Source organism: Zootoca vivipara, chromosome 6 (assembly GCF_965207765.1).
Source record: "Zootoca vivipara chromosome 6, rZooViv2.hap1.1, whole genome shotgun sequence".
In the NCBI taxonomy this organism is placed as follows: domain Eukaryota; kingdom Metazoa; phylum Chordata; class Lepidosauria; order Squamata; family Lacertidae; genus Zootoca; species Zootoca vivipara.
The window spans coordinates 29340246-29354782 of record NC_142589.1 but is presented as its reverse complement, the minus strand read 5'-3'; positions in this window follow the sequence as shown (position 1 = coordinate 29354782).

The window sequence follows — 14537 nt, the reverse complement described above, 5'->3', positions numbered from 1 at the left end:
CAGGAGCTGTTAATAAAAGCCGACACACACATTCTTCCTCCTTTCCTGCTATTTAATTCTCTGTCACTTTTCAGCTAGCAAGTTCCCAGAGTCTTCATAAATAACCCAATTTAAAATACGATAGAACGGTAACTTAATCTATCATTAAAAGACCTCTAAAATCAACAATTGACTAATCAAATTGCAGAAGGTCAAAAATTCCCACTACACTCATTACAACCACATAGAATAACTGCTTGGTGTGGTGTTGTGTCTAGCCTTGACCTGGTAGCAGCCATGGTGTTCTCAGAGGACAAGCCGGATTAATTCAAAAACAGGGCAGAACGGATTTATGAATGAAGAGCCAGGTAAGGACCCACAAAGCTGATGGGCTTTGCCATTCGAACGGTGTGTGCGCGCCACGTCATGTGACTGATTATCTAGGGTGGGGCTTACCTGCCCTCTCTCTGATATTTTATTCAAGTTGGCACACCTGTCTCCACATCATACAGTTAAAATGCATGGCTTTCCCCCCCAAAATCCTGGGAACTGCAGTTTGTTAAGGAACTGTAGTTCCTTGAACTAATGTTCCCGGGATTCATTGGGGGAAGCAATGGGCCTCAACTGAGCCTTAAATATATGGTGTGGATATGACCCAGTTGCTGACTGATCAAGACTTAATTCATCCATCGGTTAAGAATAAAGCATATCACACACCATCTATATCTGTCTCTAGCCAGCAGACAGTCCTATCTATAAAGTTCAGTAAGCTTTGGAGATGTTTCTAGAAGGCGATGCATCAATGTAATTATTCTCAGGCAGTAGCATTCAAGCTACGTTGCTAGAACTTTGAAGGTTTTAAATTGCATGCTTATTTTGGGGTTCCTCAATGAGAAGATCAATTGTGATGGATCCATAGCTGCCAAGTACCCCGTTTTCCCCGGGAAACCCCCGTATTTTCTTACCGTTTCCCGCAGTTGTCCTGAATGGCAAAATACCCCGTATTCCCCCGGATTACAGAGCTCCTGCTGGCGGCCATGTTCTTCTGGTGCCGCGCCGGCACCGGACGTCACTTCTACGCACTTCCGGACATGCGTAGAAGAGACTTCCAATGTCACTGTGCAGATTTCCAAAATGTCCGCAGCACCAGAAGTCGCTTCTACGCACTTCCGGACATGCGTAGAAGCGACTTCTGGCACACTGGACATTTTGGAAATGGGCAGAGCGGTGCCAGAAGTCGCTTCTATGCACTTCTGGACATGCATAGAAGCGACTTCCGATGCCACTGTGCCCATTTCCAAAATGTCCGCAGCGCCAGAAGTCGCTTCTATGCATGTCCGGAAGTGCGTAGAAGGCACTTCCGGTGCCGCAGCACTGCTGATCCCGGATTTTTCAATCCAGAACTTGGCACCTATGGCTGGATCAGGCTAATGGCACATCTAGTCCAGCATCCTGTTCTCACGGGCTAAATGCCTGTGGGAAACTCGCAAGCAGGATTTGAGCACAAATGAGTCTCCCCTCCTGTGGTTTCCAGTATTCAGAAGTATTGCTGCCTCCAGCTGTGGAGGGCAGAGCATAGCCATTGTGGCTCGTAGCCACCAATAGCCTTATCCCCCATGAATTTGTCCTGTTGTCTTTTAATGCCATCTACATTGGTGGCCATCACTGCCTCCTGCAGAAGCAAGTTCTGTAGTTCAGCAAGACTCTTTGTGAAGATGCCCCCTAGCAGATATGCAAGGGGGCATTGGCAGATATGTTTACATGGAAAGAGTAGCAAGTTTCAAGGTAGGCTGTTCTAAGGCTCTCCTAGTGGGGAGCCCACTGTCAATGACAAGTGGTTATTTACCAGACCTGTTATTCTTGACTTAATCGAGGAAATTAATATCCAAGTGGATAAATGAGTACAGGAAGACCTTTTTTGTTTGTTTCCACCTTCCATTTGCAAACTGTTCAGCACAGCATTCAGATTTAAATGCCACACTTCCCCGGGCTAAACCCACACATCTTGCTAGCTTTGATCATTGGTGCTCTCTAGCAGAGAGCGAACTCCTCGTCTTTCCCGCTGACAGGCAGGGGTTGCAAAAAGCACCCGTTTCTTTTCTGTGCCTGTAAGTACTGTTTTAAATGCTCATAACGCCCTTTGCCGTTTTAAATGCTCACAACGGCCTTTGGCAGCTTCAAGTATAATCTTCTTGTCAGACCGACTGGAGAGGCAATAACCGTGATTAGGAGGTGAGACGCCAAAGGCACCTGTCTGTTCTTTAAAGCGTCTCACCAAGAGGAATCCAACGAGAAAGGAAAGGAGGAGCTGCTCAGCCAAGCCAGTTGCAGCCTGCCAAACCACAAACACAAGCTTTGAGAGAATTGGGTGCAAGTTCCGTAACGCACGGTGGAACTTCTCAACGAAAAGACAACGAACGTGGCTCCAATAGAAGGTAGTCCAAATGATTTGCTCGTGTACGTGGACAGAAAATAGTAGATCTAACAGAAAGGCAACACGTGGAGATCTGCACTGATTGTTGCAATGCAACCCTAATTCATGGAGGAATGGCTGCCAGTGGGCCCTGCAACAAAATGGTGCAGCATGGAGGGTTGCTGTTCAAGATTCCATCCGTTCCATTCCATTTCTCCTCCCACTCAGTTTCATACACACACAAACACACCAGACAGACGGCATTGCATGATCCACTGAATAAAATGAGTCCTCATTAGACAGTTTGGGGTGTGTCCCCCTCCCTTTTTAGAGAACACCCCCCCCTAAAGATTTTTTGCACTTTGTTGGGGTTCCCCCAATCCTACAAATCCCTTTTTTTTCCTGCATAAGGAACAGCATGCTGCCTGAACCCTAGAAATAGAAGGAACAACTGTAAGGATGGCTGTGAGCAACCTCCAGCTTCAGATACAACGTGCTACTGAATACCACCAGCTGGGAGAAACAATGGGAGTTAGCATTTTATTTTATTTTTTTGCAAAATCTCAAATTTTAAAAAAAATGAAGTTTTTCAGCTATTTTAAAGGGAATTTGGCAAAATCTAGACTTCTGACATGGGTTTTCCCAGACAGTCCAGTGATTTCCACCCAGGTGTTGCTCCTGACTACCATATTCTGGCTATGTCAAAGAAATTCCGGACGTATGGCAAGCCCACGAAAAGCTGCTCTTAGGTGCTTTTGAATTTGGAGAAATGATGATGTAGGGAAAATGCATTTGCTGCTTGGTATTTGGCCAAAGTTTCTTCCATTGCAGCACCTGCAGATAGATAGCATGTTGAGCAAATGTGCAAACCAATCCCATAAAAATCAATAGTTTATTTATTTATTTATTTTTAAACAAACTTAACTTTGGCTGGATGGTGCCCTGCGTGTTTAAACTTTCGCCATCTCGCTTGACCAGCTAATAAGACCCTAAAGGTTCTCTCTTGAAGGTCAGATGTAATAACCAGCCTGTCAATCATCCTAGCATTTTTAAACAAATAATATCGATTTGATACACTGGTGTGATGCTGTGTAACGTGCAGACATGGCTGTCGACGTTATTGGGGGGGGAAGTTGATATGTTTGATTAGAGAAAAAACTACTGCTGAAATTTATTAATAACAATAATCAGAGAACTCCTTTTGGACTTTTCGTGGAAAGGGGGGAAATGAATTAACCTGAGACATTGGCAGCACCAACACTCCAGAACGCCCTGTCTACTGATATCAGCCTTCTTTGTACACTTTTCAGTGCCTGTTAAAAACTTTTATTGTTTAGACAAGTCTACCCATATATATTACGCAGAATGCTGAGGTGTGCTTTAATCGGTTTTTAGTTTATCATTTATTTTAATTCTTTTAAATTGTTTAAAATGGGTTTTTTTTACTGCTTTAACAAACAACCTTGCTGTTCTTTTTTTTTGTAAACTACTTTGAGGTTTGTTTTTTAAAGAATCCATCAAGTAGTATATACATTTTATGAGTTAAATAAATACAATTCTGGGATTCTCCAGGGTTGGGGGCATTTAAATATGCTTTAAAATTGCCTTAAATGTACAGTGTTTTTGCAGCCAACTATTTTTTTTAAAGAGGTTACAGAAGTTGAACCATCCTCATTCCCATTGCCTGTTCCCTTGTCCCATTTCTCTCCTTTTATGTATTCATGAGTTCCTTCTAAACAAATATTCTAAGCAATGTAGAAAAGGGGAAAACTTTTTATATTTTTTTAAGCAAAAAATTATAACAGGCTTGTAAACAATAAAAGCAAAAGGTAATAAAACACAGATTAAAAATGAAATACATGGAAATGGCAACATAGGCAGAGCAGGGGGAAGGCAGTTAAAAAAAACCAGCTCACAATAAATATTTGTTCATCAGAATATGTTATTCACCTAGCAAAGGCATATGAAATTAAAAGATGTCTTAATATGCTAGGTGGTCACAATACAGGCAAACTAACTTATCTGGGAATATATCCCATAAAACAGATACCAGCTGCAGCTAAATTTCTGTAAACTCTTCGTTTAAATGGGAGCGGAAGATTGGGGCTGTGGCCAAATGTAACCCCCCCCCCCAGCCTGTCTACCCATCACTCAGAACTCTACTTAGATTGCTCACCAAGCCACACACCCCTCCCTAGGCCACAGCCCTAAGCTGCCCTGTTCTGAGCCCCTTTCTAGTGTTTCTGTTTGGTTGGAATGTGTCTTGGAACTATGGGAATGCCTTTTGCTTGCCTGTATGGAAAGGGTGCATTGAAACCTCTTGTACATGGCTGGAATTCAGCTACTATACAAAGTAAGATTTGCATCATCTGGTCTACCGTCTTTTGACTATGATTCCACCTGCCATTGGCATCTGGTTCCTGGAAGGCTAGCTACAAGGGAATGTGACCCTTGGGCTGAGAAAGGTTCCCCATTACATATTTAAACACTGGTGCATGATTTATGCATCCTGTTTAGAACTGGTCTTATTTCAGTCTGTGCGTCTCCCCAATACATATTTCCCTAAGGATGTCATCACGCTCCAGTTCATGTGGCTGCCAGTAGGTGGCAGTGTGATGACGAACTGGGTTTTCAGAGCGCCTGGGCCATCTCAGCCGTGTCAGAAGGCAAGGAGGTGGGAATCAAAGATGCAGACAGGCATGCAGCTGGCCCAATCTAGTCGGTGCAGGGCGGGGGGTTTGAAAGGTGGCTTGGTTGAGCTCAAGGTGGAAGAGGGTAGCGAACATTGGCAAGCAAAGCAAGCAGGGGTACAGCTGTGTGTGTGTGTGTATGTGCGCGCGCGTGCACGCACACACGCACACACGCAAAACCTTAATTCTCTACAAGCTCCAAAGTCCTCTGATTTAGCAGAGGAAATTCCCGGCACGATAATGAGCCAAAATGTGACAAAGCATCAATCAAAGAAGCTGATGGCTTCTGACCCCTTTCTAGGTTTGGTTTCATAACTTTCATATCTTTGAAGTTATGAAAAGAAGACAAGATGTGACAGGTGCTGTGCTTGGAGAAACCACTTAGTCAATTTAATTTCAGCCACCTGTGAGTAACTCTGCAAAACTACTTCAGCACATTTGAAAGTTTCTCACCCCTCTAGTCACTCCATCCTTACAATGCGCCTGCCATCAGTGCTCACTCACTGGATGCTCAATCAAGTGAAATGTTTTAGGTTTTGAAATCTCCAGTGTTTAAATGGCCAGGAGATTCCTTAAATCTTAAGCCTACCATGGAGTAAGCTGTGGTTTAATTGTATTTATTTATTGTTGCATGCATGTTGTTGCATTTTATTTTTTCCAGCTGGAACTCAGTTCTGCCACTTCTCAGGTGGGCGCCATTGCCATTCAAAGAGAACGAGGAGGGGGGTTTTTCATGGTGAGTTCCACCATCTCTTTTTCTAGAAAAATAGAACTGGTTTGCATGAATATGGCACTTTTCCCGGAAGGAGCTCAAGATGACAAATGTGTGTCTCCCTCTTCCCATTTCCTTCTCACAACATTTGCTGTGAATGTCAGACACAGCTCTTCTTCAGGTGCCCCCTCCATGGGAGGTCCAGAGGGTGACAACACAAGAAAAGGCCTTTTCAGTGGTGGCTCCTCGCTTTTGGAATGCTCTGCCCAGGGAGGCTTGCTTGGCACCATCTTTACTTTTAGGCACCAGGCAGAGCCTTTCCTTAGCATGAAGGGATTCAGGAATCTGTGGTCTATTTGTGTGGGGCAGAATCTGTAAGATTTTTCTTTTATCTGCATAGCTGAGTTTTGCCGGTGGTTTGCTATACTTGTTTTTAGTGTGCTTTTGTTTTCGTAAGCTGCTGTGGGTTACTTTTCTGTGGAAAGCGACGAACAAATATTAACGACAACCTTGTGGTGCAGGTTAGGCTGGGATGAGGTAACTGGCCCAAGGTGCATGGCCAAATGGGGATTTGAACTCAGGTCTCTTACCACTACACCACACTGAAAACTCCCATTGACTTGTACCTTGTTGTAGCTTGTTTGTTTGTTTGTTTGTTCCTTCCTTCCTTCCTTCCTTCATTCATTCCTTCATTCCTTCATTCCTTCCTTCTATTTGTAGTATGTAATTAGTCCCCAATAGATTTATTTGCATGGCTTTAGAAAGAGAGTGTTCTCTTTCATTTAAAAACCAACAAAGAAGCTTCAAGCTTTTCTTGTCTGGTGGGATATTTCAAACACCTGTTCTTCAGAAAGTTTTAATTGCATGCACTGCTTTGGGCAATTTATCCGGAAAGCAGCCTATCAAGTCTCAAGTTTGCAGATCCAGGTGAAGGAAAGCAACGCCCTCACCTCTCACCCCATGTGTTTCCCTACGCTGCACATGGCTCAAGATAAAGTTTATTGTGTACAATTTTTCACTGTATCTTCCCCTTCCTTTAATATGAGGCCTTGGAAACCAAACTTATTACCGTAGCACCAGCCTGAGGCAGTGAAGAAAAATTGGCATACACACTTTCATATAGCGAACTTTTGAAAGCCCTGGATTTTATTTTATTTTTTGTTCAAAGGTAGAAATGGTGGGGGCTCGTTCCCGTCTATGTTGAGAGCAAAGGTGAACACAGGGGTTGCCGTTAACTGTATGGCACAAACATTGCCCATCAGCGGGCCTCCGTTCAGATCTCACAACATTATTTTAAAAATGCACAAACAAATGTTAAAATGGTAATGGTACACATTTGCAAATTCTCAGGGCACTGGAGGGACTCCCGTATGAGGGAAAGTTACCATATTCACAAGGTATTACTATGTATTTGATATGTGCAAGGAAATTGCAACTTACACCAACGTTAACTCATGCAGTTCGCGCAGATCACAAAAGAAAAAGACAAAAGAAAGAGGGTGGGAGATCCTTGCTTACTGGGCTGTGGAGGCTCTCACAAGATCTCAAAGGAACCTCCAGAGGCCTCACGTGACCTTCTCAGAACCTGGTTAACAAAGCAGAGGACTTAGAAAGGCATTTCTGCAAAGGGAAAACCCTTCACGGAAAAAGCTTTTAAGCCCTCTGCCTTGCTCACCAAGCTTTGGGACGGTTGCACAAGGCTCTCTCGGAGGCTATGACATCTCTTGGGGCCGTCTCAGATCTCAGACAGCCCCAATCTTGTGACATCTCCGATGATGCTGGTGGTTCTGTGGGTCATTCTCGCTTTGCACGATTTTGCCCTTACAAGCAACCCCCAGGAATGTAACCCTTGCATAAATTGCTATCACCCTGTATAATAAGCACCATATTGCTATTATTTTTTGTTACTACTACTACTATTACTTTTATTACTGTTATTGATTTATTACCCCTCAGCTTGCATGCCTTTCTTTGGCCTGAGCACTGCTCCCACTTGTAGGGCTGTGTAGCACGATGGCCTTCTCATCTTCAGACCAGCCTCTGGAGAGAGTGTGGTCCTTTGGGTATCCCAGTGTTGCTGTCTAGTTTCCTGATACCTTAGGGAAAGGCAGAAGTAGTTCAGGGCTGTGGCATTCAACATAGCAGCAGCAGAGTCAAGGAGAGATGGGTGCGAGCCAGTATAAATGACTGGGGCCCGGCAGTCTGGAAGGGGACCTGGGACTTGGCTATGCTGCATCTTTTCTTTTCTCTTTATTATTATTAGTTGGTGTTTCATTCATATGCCAGGCAGGGTATATTTGTTTATGGGTGTTTTCCCCTCCGTTATTTTGCACATCAATACAAATCCCATGTAAAGGTTTTTAGCCTGTCCTTGCTGGGGGTCCTGAAAAACATTTTTTCACCCATTTTCAGCAATTCTGAGCAGTTATGCTTTGGGGAAAGAGCTCATTAATTACTTTCCCAGTCACAGGAAAGGGGAAAAAAACCCAGGGGTATTCTTGTGGGTAGAGAGAAGGACACTCTGCGAGCCCCTTGACTACATTTTCCTGCGGTACAGCACACCACTACCAAAGGAAGTATAGCTAGAGCTGCAGCAAAGTTGAATCTGTAAAGGGGGAGGAAGGGTGGGTGCAATTTGGGGAGGTGGGTGGTGAATTGGGGGTGGGGTGGGGTGGGGAGGAGAAGCCAGGAATTCTTCTTAGGCTTGAAGTGTCACACAAAGGCTTGGGAGACAAGGGGTTAAATCCCCACTTGCTCATGAAGCTCAATGGGTAACCTTGGGCCAGCCACTCACTCTTAAGCCTAACCTACCTCACAGGGTTGTTGTGGGGATTAAATGAGGAGTGGGAGAACAATCTACGTCACTTTAAGCTCCTTGATGGAAAATGTGAGGTATAAATGAAATGAAAGGAGAAAATAAAATAAATAAAATCTGACCTGGAAGGGAACTTGGGGGAAGGGGTTTGTAAAACTCCCTTCCTGTTTTTGAGGTATGTTTTGTGAGTTCCTGAGTTCCATTTCTGTGCCTGGAGAACTTCACACACAACCGCAAATTTGGTTCCCTCACTGCTGGCTTGATGTTGGTTTCTCCTCTTAAGAAATTTCAGATGGGCATATGAGGACACAAAAGTAATGATTCATCTACTCTGCCTGGAGTCAGCTATCTCTAATTTCTTTCTAGGTCAACTTAAACTAATGTCACACGTCCACAACAACAACAACAGCAACAACCACCACCCAAAAAGTGTAAAGCTACTGAAGGAACTTGGCAGAAGAACACGTGGCTGTCAAATCTCCTATGCACAACAGGAAAGGAAAACGAGAGAGAAGGGGAGGGGAGGAAAAGATATTTATTAGCAACTTTCCGCCTATTAGAAAGCACCTTGAGTTGTCTTGGCACAATAAGTTACCATATGGAGCGAAGTGTGACCTGTGTTAATTTTGTACGTATCAAGAGAGTTTGGGCAATATCAACCTCTATGCTGTGATGGGAGTTTTGGGCCCCATATGGCTGCAGGGATACAAGGAAAATATACAGCTTTTCTTCTCCTGCTTTTCGTTTCTCCCCCTCCCCCCCTCCTTTTTTTTTATTGGAAGAAACAGATTATCCTCCACATCAAACTGAAGAGTCCTCAGAAGGCTTTATTGCTACAAACTAAGCTGAAGGTTGCTCTGCGGAAGCAGCAGATCATGTGGTTAAATGGCTCCTAGACTGTTCCACTTTGGACTGCAGGTGGACGACTCTGGAGGTGGGCAGATCAACCTATCTTTGAACCATGTGGGTTCCATATATCTATCTATCTAGGTGAGAAGTCATATGGCTTCAGCCAAAATCCTATGCTCCTTGAACTCACTGGGGATTACTTCCAAGTTGACATGCACAGAATTGCAGTAACAGTCTTAACAATGGCCCAGTCATTCATCTACTTTTGAGGCAGAAGAGAGAGTGGGTGCTTGTGTGCTTCTTTGGGGGTATAAGTTTAGTTAAGAGAAGTCCAAACTAATATCGGTCTCAGACTTGTTCCTTCACATTTCTCCCTATCTGTCCCACTGTAAAACATTCAATGCATGTCAGCCTTCAATAGCATGGTACCTTCCAGATGTTTTGAACCACCACTCCTATCAGGCCCAGACAGCACAGCCATACTGGTTGGCGATGATGGAAGCTGTAATCCAAAAGAGCAGGGCAATACTGTATGGTGGGAGTTGTAGTATAAACCAGCAGGGCAATACTGGCGGAGGAGGATGGGAGCTGTGATCTAGTAGTGTAGCATGGGTAGCCAGCACCTGGGGTCCGGGGCAGGGAAATGAACAGAATACACATGTCTGCCTATTGCTATTGGCATCACCCAGGAGGTCGCAGCCACAGAGATAAGAAAATAAGAGTCATTCCATTGTCTGGAGAGGTCCTTCCTGGTTCGCATGAAGAAGCCATTTTCAACAGAGCCCAGTGATGGACGCATGCAGCTGTATTAAGGCAGCACAGGGTGTTGAAATTTTGCACCCCTAACAATATTGTGGCTGAGGCAACCCCCTGTGCCCCCCCACACTACACCACTGTTGTGATCCAAAACAACTGGAGGGCACTCAGTTGGCAAAGGCTGATAAATGTCACCCATGGCACCGTTGAACAAATCTATATTGCGGGATATTTTGAAGAGGGAACGCAACTCACTCAGGGAGGGTTATCTCAAGAAGCCAGCATGCCATTCCCTCCCAGCAGAGTTCTAATCAATATCAAGTAATCACAGATCACTTCACATAGATCTCTTTGTCAATGCCTTGACAGAATAATGAGTTATAGCCGCTGCCAATCTTTTTGGTCTTCACAGGAGCCTGATTTCAAATACTGACCAAGATTATCAAGTCTCTGAGACTTCAGTGACATGTGGCAAGCCCTTTCCTGCACTCCAAAGGGATACTTATTAAAGGAGCAACATGAAACAGAAGACATCAAATAAGCAAAATATAGCTGTTGGTCAAAAGGTAACTATATTCATCCCCACCCCCCACCTCCAGTAATTCAAAGGAGACTTGATATCACCAGCTCAAAACATTAGTCATTTGTACACAGACTTTCATGGTGGAGTAAAAAGAAAGGCGTTATCTGGATCTACTTTTGGTGTCTTTCCAGACTAGCGTGAAATGGGAACTTGGGTACAATGTATAACATATTTATTAAATTGATATCCCACCCTTCTTTACAGAGAAGCCCAAGGCAGCAAGCACCAAAAGATGGAAAAAATAAAAACCTCTTAAAAGCAATGCAACGTGAGAGAATGTTGTGCTGATATAATAGGTGATGTAACTGCTGTTGGCCAGTCTGTCACACTCAAGGTGTTCTGGGAAGTGTGGTCAGCATGAAGCCATGTTAGGCTTTCTTTGTGGGATGTATTATTACTAGAGCAGTCAAGTACATTTTCCTGTTGCCTAGAATGGACACACAGGGGAATGTGGCTCCAGACAGGGAGGACTTCCTGTCATACCTGTTCTGGAGCTTCCTCCCCCTGTATGTGACCAGGTAGATGGCTGTGACCCTAGCTGACCAGATAAAAGGGCTGGCCACGGAACCATATCTCTCTTGGACTCTTATTCTCTTACTCTTGGACTCTCACTCTTCTGGCTCTTAGCCAGCTCATGGCTCAACCTTCACATAGGATGGAGCCCACAAGCAGAAAATATGAGATGTAGCTCAGACTTGTTTCCACTGTAACCACAAAATAAAGCCTGCCTTCAGATTACTGCTGTGAATGGAATGTGAGTAAAGCTTTATTCTTACTTTTAAAGAAGACTGTGTTGTGTTGTGTTATTATTATTTTAAGAGGGGAATAAAGAGGAAACTTACCAGGAACAATCCAGACTGGGCAAGGCAGAGTGGATTTCTTAATTAAAGGATTCTAATGAATCATCAACTTGCTTCCAGTAAGTTGCAAAGGGAATGTGTTCTGCTGCTTACTCACTAGTGTGAGTGAGGAAGGATAATAATAATAATAATAATAATAATAATAATAATAATAATAATAATAATAATAATAATTTATTATTTATACCCCGCCCATCTGTCCGGGTTCCCCCAGCCACTCTGGGCGGCTTCCAACAAAACAGAAATTCTAAAATACAGAAATTCTAAATAATATCAAAACAATATATCCTCTCCTACCTTCCTTAACATTCCCACATTCTTTGCAGCTTATCACCAGCCATACGTCTCAGTGAAATCTGGTAAAGTAAATTGCCACTCCACCTTAAAATTTTGGAGAAATGCTCCAATACTTTGGCCACATCATGAAAAGAGAAGACTCCCTGGAAAAGATCCTGATGTTGGGAAAGATGGAGGGCACAAGGAGATGGTTGGACAGTGTTCTCGAAGGGTACCAACATGTGTCTGACCAAACTGCGGGAGGCAGTGGAGGACAGGAGTGCCTGGAGTGCTATGGTCCATGGGGTCACGAAGAGTCTGAAACGACTAAACAACAACAAATTCTTCCCCATTTCCAAGAAAGCAGCAGAAAATTGGCCTCCATTTTTGCAGGGAGAATATTTTCAGGAAATGGGGAGGGCTGAGGCAGGATTTCAGCCCAGCCTTAGGTAGGAGAAAGCCAGTGGCAATCCAGAGAAGGCCCAAAACAGGACAGGAAGGCAGGAACCAAGACAGAATAAAGTGGCCTTCCTTAACCTGAAGCCATCCAGCTGTTCAATGATTACAACTTCCATCACTCCTGACCATTGGCCATGCAGACTGAGACAGATGGAAACTGTGGTCCGACAACATCTAGAGGGCATCAGGTGGGGAAAGTTTTGTCTAAGGAGTAACACACACACACACACACACCACACGCACACACACGCACACGCACACACACACACACACACATCACAGAGACAGAGGCTATAGAGAATAAAATTGAATTTGCAAGGGGGCAGGTCAGCAAACCAAACTTTAAGAATGAAATCTTGGAGAGAGTTATGAAATTTATATGACCCAAGAACTTCCCTATTGTTAAAATACCCTTTTCCCAAAAAATAAGACATACCCATAATATAACTCATAGCAGGATTTCTACGCATTTGCGCAATATAAGCCATACCCCGAAAATAAGACATAGTGATAGGTGCAGATCTGGAGGGTGCCAAGGAAGAGGGTAGGCTGGAAGCGTAATAAAAATAGGACATCCCCTGAAAATAAGCCATAGTGTGTCTTCTTGAGGAAAAATAAATATAAGACAGGGTCTTATTTTCGGGGAAACACGGTAGCTGTTCCTACTTGGCTGGAGACCTATGGCCAACAATCTAGGAGATCCTGGATGAAAGCTCAGCATCCACTAGACTGATTGGGGTGGTCATAGAGACTTGCCTGGCCTGTGCCAGTAGTTTCATTATGGCTCTTAGTCTGCAGTTGAGACATGTGGCCATCTCTGGCTATTGTGTGTGTGAGAGAGTAAAGCTACACTTGGTCAGAAGTTCACAATATACATCCCTCCACCATGAAAAGCTAGGAGGAGGCTCTCCTTTAGAGGTGACCTCAGTGCTCTTAAGTGCCATCAGAGATAATAGACTGTTTGCATCAATGAAGTATATCCACAACCATGAACAAAGAGAGAGGTTTGGTGCCAAGTCTTCAGGCACCTTGTTGCCATGATTACAAATCAAGGGAAAGTAATATACTTTATTGGCAATCAAGGGTAGGAAGCACATCACCAACCTCCATTGATTTCTCCATTTATCTTGTAAAGAAGCCAGGAACAGTTGAGTCTCAACAAGGCAGAAGAGAAGCAGAGGAAATGGGACAGAAGGTTGACCCCCACCACCATTAATCACATATGTATCTCACTGGCTACCTTTGCCTGGCATCTATGAGGTTACCACCTTTGACCAGGTGTGGGAAATCTCATACCTGGATGCTGAATGTGGCTTTCTGGATCTCTCGGAGTCATGTCCCTTAAAGTGTCCTTAACATGTGATGATGCCTCTGGATGAAGAGAGAAGTGTTTGCATAGAACCCTCTGCCTTCCATGTGGTTTAAGTGTAGCCTGATGTGGAAAGGTAAGTGTCGCATCCATTGCACCACCCATCTTTCCCTCCACCTCTGCTCACCACTAGAATGTGTCACCTAGAAGGCTGTCCGTGAGGGAATGTGGCCCTTGGGTAGAAAGAGACTCCCTATCCCTGTCTAGGACCTTTCCACAGCCTTGCGTGTTTGGTAAGGCTGAGAAATAGTGGTGGGCTCATGATCACCCAGTGAGCTTCATAAGGACCCAAGGAGAGCCTACTGAGTCAGGCCAAAGACCCAACTAGTCCAGCTTCCTGTTCTCACACTGATGCGTGTGGGAAACCTCAACAAAAGGATCTCAACAAAAGGACACTCTCCCCTCCTGCTGTTTTCAGCAACTGCTATTCAGAAGCATTACTACCATAGCAATCATGGCTGGTAACCCCTGAAAATCTTATCCTCCATGAATTTGTCCAGTCTTCTTTTAAAGCCATCAAGCATGGTGCCCATCAATGCCTCCTGGGGGAGCAAGTTCTATAGTTTAACTATGTGCTGCATGAAGAAGGGCTTTCTTTTACCTGTCCTGAATCTTCCAACATTCAGCATCATTGGATTCATTGGACATCATTTTCCTTGGACCCAGAACCACCTTTTTCTCCCCTTCTTCCTACAGCACCACAAATCCCACTTCACCATTTTTTAGTCTCCTTCAGGTATACAACTGTATTAATAGTTTTATGTATGGGTAAAACA